We start from the raw sequence: 16,543 nt of genomic DNA, 5'->3' as shown, positions 1-16,543 counted from the left end.
ATCTTGACTTCTTTGCAAGTTAGCCAATTCTACAGCTTACCGCTCTTCATCTTCATACTAAATTCTTTACCCTTTATCCTTCTACTGTGACCCGTGGTTCTGGACTCACCCACCATTGGGAACACCCATCCTGCATCTGTCTCGTTCTGTTCAAATTTTATAGGTTTCTATGAGCTCCTCATTCTTCTAAACTCCAGTGAATATAGTACTTGTCGATCCAATCTCTCCTCATGTATCAGTTCTGCCATCACAGGAATCAGTCTGGTCAACCTTTGTTACACTCCCTCCATTGCCAGAACATCCTTCCTCAGATAAGGGGACCGTAACTGCCACAGTACTCTAGTGTAGTTTCACCAAGGCCTTATATATATGCAACAAGACATTCTTGCTCTTGTTCTCCACTCCTATCACTATAAAATCCAATATACCATTTATCTACTTGACTTTCTGCTGCACTTGCATGCTTACCTTCAGTGACTGATGTACAAGGAAACCCAGGCCTTGTTGCACATTGCCCTCTTTCAATTTACAACCATTCATGAGAAGATGACATGTGTTAGATACCAATGCCCACGAATGAGGGGCTAATGTGACTGGTGCCATGGATCTTGCCCTGAGATGCTGAACAACATGAAAGCTTATTGCAGCCAGCAATGACTGAAGTCAGCAGTTTTCTGCTCTGAATTCCATGTTAAGAGTGTTGATGTCTCGTGTTTTTGGTACATTTGAGAAACTATGTGGAGATGCCTGAATAATTCTTTTTAAAAGGTCAATTAAAAAATATTAGAACTTCATTTTAAACAAAACCTTTTGGAAAGTGTGATACAACATGTGATACATTGCTGGTCTTGTACTTTGGCTCACGTCAGGCAAAATACTTGCCTGTCTATAACTGAGCTTTATGGCTGTTCTTTCTGCAGTCTTTCTTTATTTAAATAATATTCCAATCCTTTATTCTTCCTGTCAAAGTGCATAGCCTCAGATTTCTGCACATTATATTCCATCTCATATTTTCATATCTGTCATTCTAACATAATATTTTCTCTCCTTGGTTTGTAGCAGTAACAGCTCAGCCTCAGGTTCATTGTCTCTGAGTTGAAGCTCCTCAAGCAGTAAACACTGCAGATGTGTTTTTCCAGGAGCTAATACATGCTGCAGCTGTGACACATCACCTATCCTGTCATCCTTAATGTCTTTAATTAATTACTTAACTTAGTTTACTGAATTATTTATTTTCATTTCTACAGTATTTTAATTGTACCACCAGTTCCTATTATATTTTATATTAGGAACAGTATAGAACTTAACCACTGAGCAGATATTCATTAAACCTTCTTCCTCTATAAAGGAATAACCAATTCCCAAGCTAAATAAGTTATAAAAAATAAAGAAGCAGCTACTTCCCCTCTTCCCCAAACTCCTTTCATCAACAACTCCCAGCACACTATTCAAAGATACACACAGGCAAAGCATGCAGGTACAACGAGTGATGAGGAAAGCAAGGAGAAAGTTTATACTTGGAATAGAATAGAACAGAATATCTTTTATTGTCACATGTACTCCAGTACAGGAGTACAGTGAAATGTTTTTACAATGGCTGCCTTTAATGGTGCCATTTCAGGTACAAGTACCGAGGCTGTTGTGTCACTATTGTCTTTCGCGACCGTAGGGGCTGCTCTCTCATTAGAGAGAAGTGACCGATGGTGATTTAACCGGAGGACCACCAGACCTCAGGCGAGGGAAGAGGTTGAGAAGGAGAGTCCTTCATGGTAACCTCAAACCGGTGATGGGAATTAAACCCATGCTGTTGGCATCAAACTGTTCTGCAAATCAACCATCCAGCCAACTGAGTTAAATTGACCCCCAAGTACCTAGGTACAAATCTTGGATACAAAAGAGGAATAAAAGCAAAAGTAGTAACATTATTTATAGTGTCTAAAAATTAAGTTAGAAATAAGATATTTATAACATAGTTAAAGGATTGACATTACTGTCTGGTAAAGAATTTCAAATAGCAGCAGCTCAGCATTTTGCCAGATCCCAGTCCAACAAATGTCCCGTTCCATTCTGAGCCTCCAGTCCACTCCACACTGACACTCAGCTGCCCCAAGGTAAGTTGTGCTGCTCCAGGATTCACTTCCCCTTGCTCTGCTCCAGGATTCACTTCCCCTTGCTCTGCTCCAGGACTCAGGATTCCCCCTCACTCTGCTCCGGGACTTGAGTTTCCCCTCACTCTGCTCCTGTACTTGGTTTATCTAAATGTCTTTTAACTGTTGTAACTACCTGCATCTACTATTTCCTCTGGCAGTTCATTCCACGCACGAACCACTCTCTGTGTAAAAAGTTGTCCCCATCGTACTTTTAAATTTTTCTCCTCCCACCTTAAAATATGCCCCTAGTTTTGAACTCCCCCACCCTAGTCTTTCACCTTACCTATGTCCCTAATGATTTTATAAACCTCAGTAAGGTCACCCATCAACTTCCTATGCTCCAATGAAAAAAGTCCTAGCCTTTCCATTCTATCTTTATATCTCAATCCCTCCATTCGCAGCGACATCCTGGTAAATCTTTTCTGAACTCTCTTCACTTTAGTAGTATCCTTCCCAAAACAGGGCAACCAGTGCTGTAAACAGTACTCCAGAAGGGGCCTCACCAACGTCCTGTACAATCTCAACATGACGTCCCAACTCTTAAACTCAAAAGTTTGAGCAATAAAGGCCAGTCTGCTAAATGCCTTCTTAACAATCCTGTCTAACATATGTTGAGGAACCCTTCAATGATGCCACTGTGTAGCACCTCAGCACATGTATTCTATGTTGAAGACACTTTAACTTGTCTTAAATCTATTAAAGTTAATTGTAAGATTGAATGAGGCTAAATTTTGGATGTATCTGACTGCGTAAAGAGCATAGAGTGTAAAGTCTGTCTCACTGTAACTTGTTGGACACCATATGCATTATTTGTTTTGTGGCTCCTACTTATGACCTCTTGGGTTGGATGCATTCCTGTGGTTGACACGCAGTAAAGTGATTATAAAAGCAGTGATAATTACTGTAATTACTTTTGAATGTCATTTTTTTCCCTTGTATCAAAGTCAGTTCTCAGTCCTGTTGTGTAACCACCAATCTATATTGCAGAATTATTTAATGATAATTACTAACTTTGAATAATTGCTCTCAATATCAGATCCTTACATGTTGTCAATTCAAAGTTTAAAATGGATAATGCTTGCTTTCTTTTAGGGTTTTCACCCAGCAATTCCCACTGAAGAGCTTCCTAACAGCAGTGCTTGCTCTCTTCGAACGCCCATCTACAGAAGGGACATTCCTAATAGACAGGAGATTTGGACGAAGTGGAAGGAGAGAGGAAAAACTTTCCGCTTTAACAAGTATGGTTAATAGAAAGTACAGCTCAATAGAATATCGTTTATGTTCTCCATGAGTCTCCTTCCACCCATCTAATCCTCTAAACAAACTTTTCTCCCTTATACATTGCTCTGGAATCCTTAAACACATCTATGCTATTGACTTCATCTACTTCTTGAGGTAGCATATTCCATCTTCTAAACTTAATCTCTTCTTGCTTTGACTTTCTTAATTGACTGATCAGTTACTATCTTATTTTCATTGCTCCAAGTTCTAGTGTCCCTAGAAATGACAATATCTTCTTTGGATCTACCCTATCAAACCCTTTTGTAATGTTGAAGACCTTTCTTAGGTCATTGTGTGGTCTTCTGTTATGTCGACAAAGAACCCCAGCTAGCCAGTCTTTCCTGAGGGATATACATGCACACGGAACCCATTGTGTGTTTCCTTACTACCTGCTCCTACATTGAAGAGGCAAGTCAGCAGTAGAAAAAGTTTCTCTCTCTCTCTCTATATATATATAAAAAACTGATTTAAAAAATTAGTTAAATGGCATTGTAACAACAAATTGAATCATCAAAAGAAATTTGTCATACTCATTTAAAATGTTTTTTCAGGGAGATTGATGCAGTTCAGTTCTTGTGGTGTCCACTGGTCACCAAAGGCCTCAAGAATACCAGTGGATAGTGCAGTTTCTCTCTCTCTTACTCTCTGTCTCTCTTTCTGTCCCTCCAGGGATAACTATGAATGGACATAAAACCAGTTCTTCAGGGTTTCTTCCTTTTTTCTCTTCCTTGTTTAGTCCTATATGGACTTTCTCATTAGTGGGATATGGCTGATAGGGCAGTTGCATGTTCCTCCTGCAGAATGTGGCAGGTGAAAGACCAACACATGTCTCTGCTGACCACATCTGCGGGACGTGCACCCAACTCCAGCTCCCTGAAAACTGAGTTAGGGAACTGGAGCTGGAGCTGGTTGAACTGCTGAGGGAGAAATTGAGAGGATGTGCAGGAAGGTGGTCGCTCCTCAGACACAGGATAAGGACAGCTGGGTTACAGTCAGGGGGAGGACAGGGAACCAACAGACAGAACAGGGATCCCCTGTGGCTGTTCCCCTCACCAATAAGTATACCGTTTTGGATACTGTTGGTGGGGACAGCCGACCAGGGTAAAGCCATAGTTGTCAGGTCTCTGGCACTGAGCCTGGCACTGTGGCTCAGAGGGAAGGGGGAGAATAAAAAAGCCTTAATGGTAGGGGACTCAATAGTTAGATGGATTGACAGGAGATTTTGTGGTCAACGGGACTCCTGGAAGGTATGTTGCTTCCTTGGTGCCAGGGTCTGGGATGTCGGGTTTCCAAGATTCTGAAGGGGAGGGTGAGCAGCCAGAAATCGTGGTACATATTGGCACCAATGATATAGCCAGGAAAGGGATTGAGGATCTGAGAAGTGATAACAGAGAGCTAGGTTGGAAGCAGAAGAGCAGGATGAGTAGAGTAGCGATCTCAGGTTTGCTACCAGTGCCACGAGATAGTGAAGTGAGGAACAGGCAGCGAATGCAGCTTAACACGTGGCTGTGCAGCTAGTGCAGGAGGGAAGGCTTCAGATATCTAGACCATTGGGATGTCATCTGGGGTAGGTGGGACCTGTACATGAAGGATGGGTTGCACCTGAACTGGAGGGGCACAAATATCCTGGGTGGGAGATTTGCTTGTGTAGTTTGGGAGTTTTTAAACTAGTTTGGCAGGGGGGGGGAACCAGAGCTACATATCTGAGAAGGGGGTCGTTGTAGACGGAGCAATGACAGGATGTATTGAATCTATCAGGAAGGTTTTTCATGTGATAAAACAAAGGGTTTCGGTTAAAGTGTGTCTGCTTTAATGCAAGGAGCGTGGATCAGTACTTGGGACTATGATGTTGTGGCCATAACGGAGACGTGGGTTTCACAGGGATAGGAATGGTTGCGAGATGTTCCAGGGTTTAGAACATTTAAAAAGACCAGGGAAGTGGGTATAAGAGGAGGGGGTGTAGCATTGCTAATCAGACAGTGTGTCACAGCTACAGAAATGAAGGTTGGCGAGGAAGGTTTGTCTATTTGAGTCATTATGGGTGGAAGTTAAGAAAAGCAAGGGAGCAGCCACCTCATTGGGGATTTTCTACAGACCCCTTTATACCAATAGGGAGAATGAAGAACTCATAGGCCAGCAGATTTTGGAAAAATGCAGATGCAGCAGGGTTGTTATGGGTGACTTCCAACTTTCCCAATATTGACTGCGTCCTCCTTAGTGCAGATGGTTTGAATGGAGCCGTTTTTGTCAGGTGAGTTCAGGAGGGTTTCCTTACTCAGTATATGGACAGGCTGATGAGGGGAGAGGCCATTTTGGATTTGTGCTCAGCAATGAGCCAGGACAGGTGTCAGATCGCGTGGTGGGAGAACACTTTTTTGTGACAGTGATCACAACTGCCTCACATTTACCATAGCCATGGAGAGGGAAAGGAGCAATTACCATGGGATAATTGGGGAAGAGGAAATTATAACACTATCAGACAGGAGTTGGGAAGTACAGATTGGGAGCAATTGTTTCAAAGAAAGGGCACAACAGAAATGTGGAAACTGCTTAAGGAAAAGTTGTTACGAGTGATACATAAATTTGTTCCTCTGAGACAAGTAAGAAGGGGGAATCTTTAGGAGCCTTGGATGATGAGAACAGAGGAACTTCTCGTTAAAAGGAAGAAGATGGAGGAAGCAAGGATCTTGCAGTTTTAGAGGATTACAGGCTTACTAGAAAGGAGCTCAAAAATGGACTGAGGAGAGCCAGGAGAGGGCACAAAAAAGACTTGCTGGGAAGGATTAGGGAGAACCCAAAGGCATATCTGAGGAATAAGAGAATGATCAGGGAGAAGCTAGGGCTGGTCAGGGATAGTGTAGGGAACTTGTGCGTGGAGTCTGAGCAGATAGGGGAAGCTCTAAATGGGTTTTGTGCATCAGTTTTCACTAAGGAAAGGGACCTTGTTGTGAATGAGAACTTTGAAGAGCCGGGAAGCATGCTTGACCAGATCAAGATTGAGGAAGTTGATATGCTCGAACTTTTGGCAAACATTAAGATTGATAAGTCCCCATGGCCAGACCAGATTTATCCTAGGCTGCTCGGGGAAGCGAGAAAGGAGGTTGCTAAGCTGCTGGCGAACATATTTGCTTCTTCACTCTCCACGAGAGTCGTGCTGGATTGGATGGAGGTGAATATTGTTCCTCTTTTCAAGAAGGGTAATTGGGAAATCCCTGGCAATTACAGACCAGTCAATCTTACTTCTGTGGTCAGTAAGGTTTTGGAAAGAATTCTGAGGGTTAGGATTTATGACTATTTGGAAAAGCATAGTGTGATTAAAAGTAGTCAGCACGGCTTCGAGAGGGGCAGGTCACACCTCACAAATCTTATTGAGTTCTTTGAATAGGTGACAAGACAGGTGGTTGAAGGTCGAGCAGCGGATGTGGTGTATATGGACTTCAGCAAGGCATTTAATAAGGTCCCCACAGTAGGCTCATTCATAAAGTCAGGAAGTATGGGATACAGGGAGATTTGGCTCTCGGGATGCAGAATTGGTTGGCTGACAGAAGGCAGAGAGTGGTTGTAGATGGAAAGTATTCTGCCTTGAGGTCAGTGTTGAGTGGTGTCCCGCAGGGCTCTGTTCTTGGGCCTCTGCTATCTGTAGCTTTTATAAATGACTTGGATGAGGAGGTTGAGGGGTGGCTTAGTACCAATGACATAAAGGTTAGAGGTGCTGTTGATTAGTATCGAGGGCTGTTGCAGGCTACAGCACGACATAAACAGGTTGCAGAGCAGGGCTGAGAAATGGCAGATGGAGTTCAACCTGGATAAATGCAAAGTGATGAATATAGGATTAAAGACAGGATTTTTCGAAGTGTGGAGGAACAGAGGGATCTTGGTGTTCAAGTGCATAGATCCCTCAAAGTTGCCACCCAAGTGGATAGGATTGTTAAGAAAGCATATGGTGTTTTGGCTTTCATTAATGGGGAATCGAGTTTAAGAGCTGCAAGGTTTTGCTGCAGCTGTACAAGTCCCTAGAGAGACCACACTTTGAGTATCGTGTCCATGTCTGGTTGCTCTATTATAGGAAAGGTACAGAGGCTTTGGAGAGGGTGCAAAGAAGGTTTACCAGGATGCTGCCTGGACTGGAGGGCTTGCCTTACTAAGAGAGGTTGACTAAGCTCAGACTTTTGACTCTGGAGAGAAGGAGGAAGAGAGATGACCTGATCGAGGTGTACAAGGTAATGAGACGCATGGATAGGATCAATAGCCAGAGACTTTTCCTCAGGGCAGGATTGACTGCCATGATGGGTCATAGTTTTAAGCTGTTAGGAAGAAGGTACAAAGGAGAAGTCAGAGGTAGGTTCTTTATGCAGAGAGTTGTGAATGCATGGAATACATTGCCAGCGGTGGTGATGGAAGCAGAGTCATTAGGGACGTTTAAGCGACTGCTGGACATGCACATGGACAGCAGTGAATTGAGGGGTGCCTAGGTTAGGTTATTTTATTTTAGATTAGGATTAATCCTGGGCACAACATCGAGAGCTGAAGGGCCTGTTCTGTGCTGTACTGTTCTATGTTCTATGTTCTGTAATGATATGGACATGGAAGAAAGAGATGGGCAATATGTGCATGCTGAAGTTGTGATAATGAGCAATGTTAACCAGGGAGAGGTGAGGAAACATATATAAAAACCAGTGTCTAATCGGAAGGAGGGTGGTCTGCAGAAGGGAAATGCCTGTGCTGATTATTATGTGTACATCTGTCTAAAAGACACACAGATTCCTGCTTATTTGTTAACCAGATAAATATTTGTCATTTTAACACACAGGATAACCAAGGAAAACATTTCCTTGATGCCTCAGTGAAACTATTGTAGCGGAAAACTTTCATTGGGTTCAAATCTTTGATAGAATTTGATTATTGATCCTCGGGGAGTGTGATTATTTTCAATTATCAAATTGGTTTAAATGACAGCTGGGAATTGGGTACCTGGAGATTTCTGCTGGGCTTAGGATAAACTATTTGACTGAGGTCCAAAGTTATTGGAAGCACTAGCTTTCAGAACACTGCTCCTTCATCAGGTAGTTTTGGAGTATAAGATTGTAAGACACAGAATTTATAGCAAAAGTTTACAGTGTGATGCAACTGAAAAAGACCTGGATTATTGTGGCTATGATCTATAGCCACAAAAAGACACAACCCCCTCTCCCTCATAGCCCTACACACGGATGAAAAAAAAAACACCATTTCGACTGGGACAACACATCTATCTGGGACAGGCTAAGCAAAAACATGCCAGAGAATTCCTAGAGGCCTGGCACTCCAACCACAACGCCATAAACAAACGCATATCTATTGATGCCATCTATCAACCCCTCAGAAAACGAACAGGAAATGACATCACCACAAACCCCAGGAACCCCATCCAGGAGAAAGATATAAATAGAAAGCAGGAGACAACAGCTTCGCTTCACTTGGAGGTCGCTACTGATGATGTTACCTAGCCAGGTAATGAAACGTCTGGATATCAAATCTACAGCTCAGCGAGCAAACCTACACCCTAAAATAAAATGTAATTCTGCAAGTACAAATTCACCCCACAAACTTGTATATGTGTTGTGTGTGAAGGGGTATGAGTGTCTGTGAGAGGGTGTGTGTATGTGTATGTGTGTGACTATGAGTTTAAAGGGGTATAAGTCTGTGAGAGGGTGCGTGTGTGAGTATCAGTATAGGTGTGTATGTGTGAGCATATGAGACAGAGCTTAAGCATGAGAGAGGATCTGCGTGAGTGTATGGGTCTGTTACTGTTAAAGTTCATTTGAGAATGTAACTTTTAAAAAAATGTTCTGAGATTTACATATGAAAGAACTGAAACAGACATGGTCATTCTAAAAGATGAGAGACTTAACAAACAATCCAGGTCTTTTTCAATATATAATTTCAGTTGCGTCACACTGTAAACATTTGCTATAAATTCTGTGTCTTATGATTTTATACTCCACAACCACCTGATGAAGGAGCAGCACTCCAAAAACCAGTGCTTCCAAATAAACCTGTTGGACTATAACCTGGACCTGTGTGATTTTCAACTTTGTACACCCCAGTACAACACTGGCACCTCCAAATCACGACTGAGGTCCAGCCATTAATTGCTGATGAGCTGCTGCATGTGTCTGAGGCCTATGATAATTTGCAAACAGCTCTTTTTCCAGAATGCAGAGTGAGGTCTCAGTCCTCATTTAAAAGGTAAAGAGGAGCATCTTAGGAGCAGCAGCAGAATGAGGTGCCAATCTAATGTAATCAAAGTCAAAGATTACAGTCATGCTAAACAGCAGAAAAAAACCTCCTGTTGTTCCAGGTGGGGATGATAAGTAAATTGAATTAATTTAGTTTTCTCCTCTTCTTCCTTAAGCAGAGGGTTTTTTTCTTATCTCTTTTCCCTTTTTCCCTTTCTCTCCTTTTGAAATGAACTGTAATTAAGGACCAGGTGGAAAGGAAATGTCTATAATTAAGAGTAAATTATAACTCAAAAAGATGGTCATTAATTCTTGTAATTTTTGTCATAGTGTTCAGTGAAAGCTGTTTTCTGCAGGAATGCAGAGTCAGGAGGGTGCATTTGATTGGAAGCGGGAGTTTTCTTTAGCAAAATGTCAAAGGTGTAGCAATATGAAGTTAGTCCACTTTTCAGATGAAGATAAGATTTATTCCGGAAATGAAGCTTCAAAGGAGTTGAGGATTGAAGCAGATTTAACTAAGCCTGGATTCTGGTTGTGTTGTTAGCAGGCTTTATGTTCTTAGCAGATAAATGTAAACATTATGAGTTCTGAAAAAGGATAATATTGGACTCAGAATGTTAACTCAATTTCTCTCCCAACAGATACTGTTGACCTGTTGAGTTTCTCCAGCACTTTCTGTTTTATTATGATGTTAACATTAGCTAGATTCTTACCAAACTGTTGCAGTGGTGTCTGTGAGGCTACATAGAGTTTACAAAGGCTGTTTGCTCATATGACCTGCACATTAAAGAGTCATTTTCAAATCAACAATTGGTGTCTAATGTCACGACTCACTGGAGGAACATGCTTGAAGTCAAGCCCTGTTTAGGAATAAGGTTGATAGAAAGCACTTTACCTCTAACCATGGGTAAATGAAAGCTACTAATTAAAACTTTAATCCCCATACAAATTCCTCCTTACACATACAGACAGGGGACTAGGTTGTGGGCAGACGAAAATGGGAGGACGTCCAGTGGCTCCTTTTCACAGGTTGCTGAGATAATCCTTGTTGTTCTGATACTGGTCATAATTTTGCTTCTCTGTCACTTTTTCCCAGAAGCTAGAGAAACTAGGTGGCTGGTTATAAAAGATCTCTGGTGGAAATAAAAACTCTCCTCTCCATCTTCTTCCTAGCCTAAGCTTTCAATTGTCTGAAAATCAATCACATACAAGCAAAACTCTTTTGTCACTGATAACTGGTCACTAGTCCATCGACCAATCACATACAGGCAAAACTCTTTTGTCACTGATAACTGATTACTAGTCCATTGACCAACCAATTTCTTGTCATCAGCCAGCTGCAAGCGGACACAGAACCCCCTTGACTCCAATTTACTTGCAACCCCTTCAATCACTGCTTGTTCAAATACCGGTTCATGTCATGCTTGCCGTAAGTATCAGGGAAATTACTTTAACAAAACATGCAGCCATCCTTTACAACACCGATTTCAAAATGGTTCTTCCCCATTTCAGTCCACAATTTATAAAAACACAAAACTGAAAGGCCACACTCTTTTCACTTTTTTTTATAGAGTCATAGAGATGTACAGCACGGAAACAGACCCTTCAGTCCAACTCGTCCATACCGACCAGATACCCCAACCTAATCTACTCCCACTTGCAAGCATGTGGCCCATATTCCTCCAAACCCTTCCTATACATATACCCATCCAAATGCCTCTTAAATGTTGCAATTGTACCAGCCTCCACCACATCCTCTGGCAGCTCATTCCATACACGTACCACCCTCTGCGTGAATAAGTTGCCCTTTAGGCCTCTTTTATATTTTTCCCCTCTCACCCTAAACCTATGCCCTCTAGTTCTGGACTCCCCCAACCCCAGGGAAAAGACTTTGTCTATTTATTCTATCCATGCCCATCATGATTTTATAAATCTCTATAAGGTCATCCCTCAATCTCCAACACTCCAGGGAAAACAGCCCCAGCCTATTCAACCCCTTCCTATAGCTCAAATCCTCCAACCCTGGCAACATCCTTGTAAATCTTTTCTGAACTCTTTCAAGTTTCACAACATCCTTCCGATAGGAAGGAGACCAGAATTGCACGCGATATTCCAAAAGTGGCCTAACCAATGTCCTGTACAGATGCAACATCCTAACTCCTGCACGCAATACTCTGACCAATAAAGGAAAGCATACCAAACGCCTTCTTCACTATTCTATCTACCTGCGACTCCACTTTCAAGGAGCTATGAACCTGCACTCCAAGGTCTCTTTGTTCAACTACACTCCTTAGGACCTTACCATTAAGTCTATAAGTCCTGTTAAGATTTGCTTTCCCAAAATGCAGCACCTCACATTTATCTGAATTAAACTCCATCTGTCACTCCTCAACCCATTAGCCAATCTGATCATATTCTCATTGTAATCTGAGGTAACCTTCTTCCCTGTCCACTACATGTCCAGTTTTGGTGTCATCTGCAAATTTACTAACTATACCTCTTATACTCACATCCAAATCATTTATATAAATGACGAAAAGTAGTGGACCCAGCACTGATCCTTGTGGCACTCCATTGGTCACAGACCTCCAGTCTGAAAAACAACCCTCCACCACCACCCTCTGTCTTCTACCTTTGAGCCAGTTCTGTATCCAAATGGCTAGTTCACCTTGTATTCTATGAGATCTAATCTTGCTAACCAGTTTCCCATGGGGAACCTTGTCAAACGCCTTACTGAAGTCCGTATAGATCATTGCTCATTCCTGATGAAGGGCTCCGGCCTGACACGTTGATTTTCCCACTCCTTGGATGCTGCCTGACCTGCTGTGCTTTTCCAGCAACACACTCTTAACTCTGATCGCCAGCATCTGCAGACCTCACCGTCTCCATGCAGATCACATCCACCCCTCATCAATCCTGTTTGTTATTCTTCAAAAAACTCAATCAAGTTCATGAGACATGATTTCCCACGCACACAGCTAAGTTGACTATCCCTAATCAGTCCTTGCCTTTCCAAATACATGTACATCCTGTCCCTCAGGATTCCCTCCAACAACTTGCCCACAACTGATGTCAGGCTCACTGGTCTATAGTTTCCTGGATTGTCCTTACCACCTTTCTTAAATAGTGACACCACGTTAGCCAACCTCCAGTCTTCCGGCATCTCACCAGTGACTATCGATGTCACAAATATCTCAGCAAGGGGCCCAGTAATCACTTCCCTAGCTTACCACAGAGTTCGAGGGTAAACCTAATCAGGTCCTGGGGATTTATCCACTTTTATGCATTTCAAGACATCCAGCACCTCCTCCTCTGTAAAATGGAAGTTTTTCAAGATGTCACCATCTATTTCCCCACATTCTATATCTTCCATGTCCTTCTCCACAATAAACACTGATGCAAAATACTCGTTTAGTATGTTCCCCAACTCCTGCAGCTCCACACATAGGCCGCCTTCCTGATCTTTGAGGGGCCCTATTCTCTCCTGAGTTACCCTTTTGTCCTTAATATATTTGTAAAACCCCTTTGGATTCTCCTTAATTCTATTTGCCAAAGCTATCTCATGTCCCAATTTTACCCTCCGGATTTCCCTCTTAAGTATACTCCTACTGCCTTTATACTCTTCTAAGGATTCACTCGTCCTATTCTGTCTATACCTGACTTATACTTCCTTCTCTTTCTTAATCAAACCCTCAATTTCTCTAGTTATCCAGCATTCCCTATACCTACCAGCCTTTCCTTTCACCATAACAGGAATATACTTTCTCTGGGAATTTCTCTAGTTATCCAGCATTCCCTATACCTACCAGCCTTTCCTTTCACCCTGACATGAATATATTTTCTCTGGGTACTCTCATTATCTCATTTCTGAGGGCTTCCCATTTTCCAGCCGTCCCTTTACCTGCGAACATCTGCCCCCCCATTAGCTTTTGAAAGATCTTGCCTAACACTGTCAAAATTGGCCTTCCTTCGAATTTAGAACTTCAACTTTTAGATCTGGTCTATCCTGTTCCATCACTATTTTAAAACTAATAGAATTATGGTCGCTGGCCTCAAAGTGCTCCCCTGTTGACACCTCAGTCACCTGCCCTACCTTATTTCCCAAGAGTAGGTCAAGCTTTCCACCTTCTCCAGGAGGTACATCCACATATTGAATCAGAAAATTTTCTTGTACACACTTAACAAATCCCTTTCCATCTAAACCCTTAACACTATGGCAGTCCCAGTTGATGTTTGGAAAGTTAAAATCCCCTACCATAACCACCCTATTATTCTTACAGAAAACTGAGATCTCCTTACAAATTTGTTTCTCAATTTTTTGCTGACTATTAGGGGGTTATTAATACAATCCCAATAAGGGAATCATCCCTTTCTTATTTCTCAGTTCCACCCAAATAACTTCCCTGGATGTATTTCCAGGAATATCCTCGCTCAGCACAGCTGTAATGCTATCCCTTGTCAAAAACGCCATTCCCCTCCTCTCTTGCCTCCCTTTCTGTCCTTCCTGTAGCATTTGTATCCTGGAAGATTAAGCTGCCAGTCCTGCCCATCCCTGAGCCATGTTTCTGTAATTGCTATGATATCCCAGTCCCATGTTCCTAACCATGCCCTGAGTTCATCTGCCTTCCCTGTTAGGCCCCTTGCATTGAAATAAATGCAGTTTAATTAGAACATAGAACAATACAGCGGAGAACAGGCCCTTTGGTCCTCGATGTTGCGCTGACCTGTGAACTATTCTCAGCCCATCCCCCTACACTATCCCATCATCATCCATGTGCTTATCTAAGGATTGTTTAAATCTCCCTAATGTGGCTGAGTTGACTACATTAGCAGGTAGGGCATTCCACACCCTTACCATTCTCTGTGTAAAGAACCTGCCTCTGATGTTTGTCTTAAATCTATCACCCCTCAGTTTGTAGTTATGCCCCCTCGTACAAGACTTTCACTGTCGACCCTATCTAATTCTCTGATCATCTTGTATGTCTCTATCAAATCCCTTCATAGCCTTCTTCTTCCCAATGAAAACAGACCCAAGTCTCTCAGCCTTTCCTCATAAGACATTCCCTTCAGACCAGGCAACATTCTGGTAAATCTCCTCTGCACCTTTTCCAATGTTTCCACATCCTTCGCGAAATATGGCGACCAAAACTGTACTCAATATTCCAAGTGTGGCCGCACTAGCGTTTGTATAATTGATCAGACCTACCTTGTTCTCTGCTTTGTTCATGCCTGCTCTGACTGTTTGACTCTCTTCTTTTCTCAACTATACCAGTCTCAGATTGATCTCTTTCCTCACTATCTCCCTGGTCCCACCCCTCCTCCTCACTAGTTTAAATCTTCCTGAGCAGTTCGAGCAGATCTCCCTGCCAGTCTATTAGACTGCTTCCAATTTAGGTGCAAACCATCCTTCTTGTACGGGTCACTTCTACCCCAGAAGAGATTCCAATGATCCAAAAATGTGAATCCTTCTCCCATACACCAGCTCCTCAGCCATGCATTCATCTGCTCTATCCTCCTATTCCTACCCTCGCTAGCTCGTAGCACCGGGAGTAATCCAGATATTACTACTCTCGAGGATCTTGTTAAATCCTGCCTCACTCTATATTCTCCCTTCAGAATCTCATCCTTTTCTCTTCCTATGTCGTTGATTCCAATGTGTACAATGACCTCCTGCTACACCCTGTCCCCCTTAAGAACATTCTGCACCCTCTCTGAGACATCCTTGATTCTGATCTTTTGCTGCTGGCCACAGAAATGTCTGTACCTCAGACTAGAGAGTCCCCTAACATAATCAATAGCCATGGCTCCAATATTCACATGAGGATAGAGGATTTTGATGGACTGATTAACATAGGTTTAATGAGCTTCAGGTCTTATATTTCCTGGTCAAGATCTATTATTCATTTGTATCAGATAAATGTTTTTTGTTTTTGCCTCTTCAGGCGTGTGAGTTCCAATAACTCCCTGTCATACAGAACTAGCTGGGGAGATGCCTGAACTTTGTCCTGGTAACTGCTGATTGGAGTGTTCCAGAATGGTGGCAATCCAGTTTCTTTAATCCAGAAAATTTAATTTCAAACAAACCTAAGTCAGAAAGTGTGGATTTTAAATTTATTTTATGCTCTCTTTTCATGTCTTGTGGACATGACACTGTCTATAGAATTAATCAATCACACAAACAACACAGCAGATTAAAGTTGTGCATTCCTACCACATCCCATTGTGAGTAATGGTGGATAATTAAACAACCAGTTGGAGAATATTCCTATTCTCAATAAAGGCAGAGCTCATTAAGTGACTGCATTAGATAAGGGTGAAGCATTTAGAACATAGAACACTAGAACATTACAGTGCAGTACAGGCCCTTTGACTCTCGATGTTGCACCGACCTGTGAAACCAATCTGAAGCCTATCTAAACTACACTAATCCATTTTCATCCATATGTTTATCTAATGACCATTTAAATGCTCTTAAAGTTGGCGAGTCTACCACTGTGGCAGGCAGTGCGTTCCACGCTCCTACTACTTTCTGAGTAAAGAAACTACTCCTGACATCTGTTGCTCCTTCCAAAGTGAATCACTTCACACTTTTCCTCATTAAACCCCATTTGCCACTTCTCAGCCCAGCTCTGCAGCTTATCTATGTCCCTCTGTAACCTGCAACATCCTTCGACACTATCCCCAACTCCACCGACATTAGTGTCATCCGCAAACTTACTAACCAATCCTTCTACGCCCTCATCTAGGTCATTTATAAAAATCACAAACAGCAGTGGACCCAAGACAAATGCTTGTGGTATACCACTAGTAACTGAACTCCAGGATGAACATTTTCCATCAACCACCACCCTCTTCTTTCGGCTAGCCAATTTTTGATCCAAACTGCTAAATCAC

The sequence above is a fragment of the Chiloscyllium plagiosum genome, chromosome 3, assembly GCF_004010195.1.
Source record: "Chiloscyllium plagiosum isolate BGI_BamShark_2017 chromosome 3, ASM401019v2, whole genome shotgun sequence".
NCBI lineage: Eukaryota > Metazoa > Chordata > Chondrichthyes > Orectolobiformes > Hemiscylliidae > Chiloscyllium > Chiloscyllium plagiosum.
Note: the sequence above shows the minus strand (reverse complement) of the source record.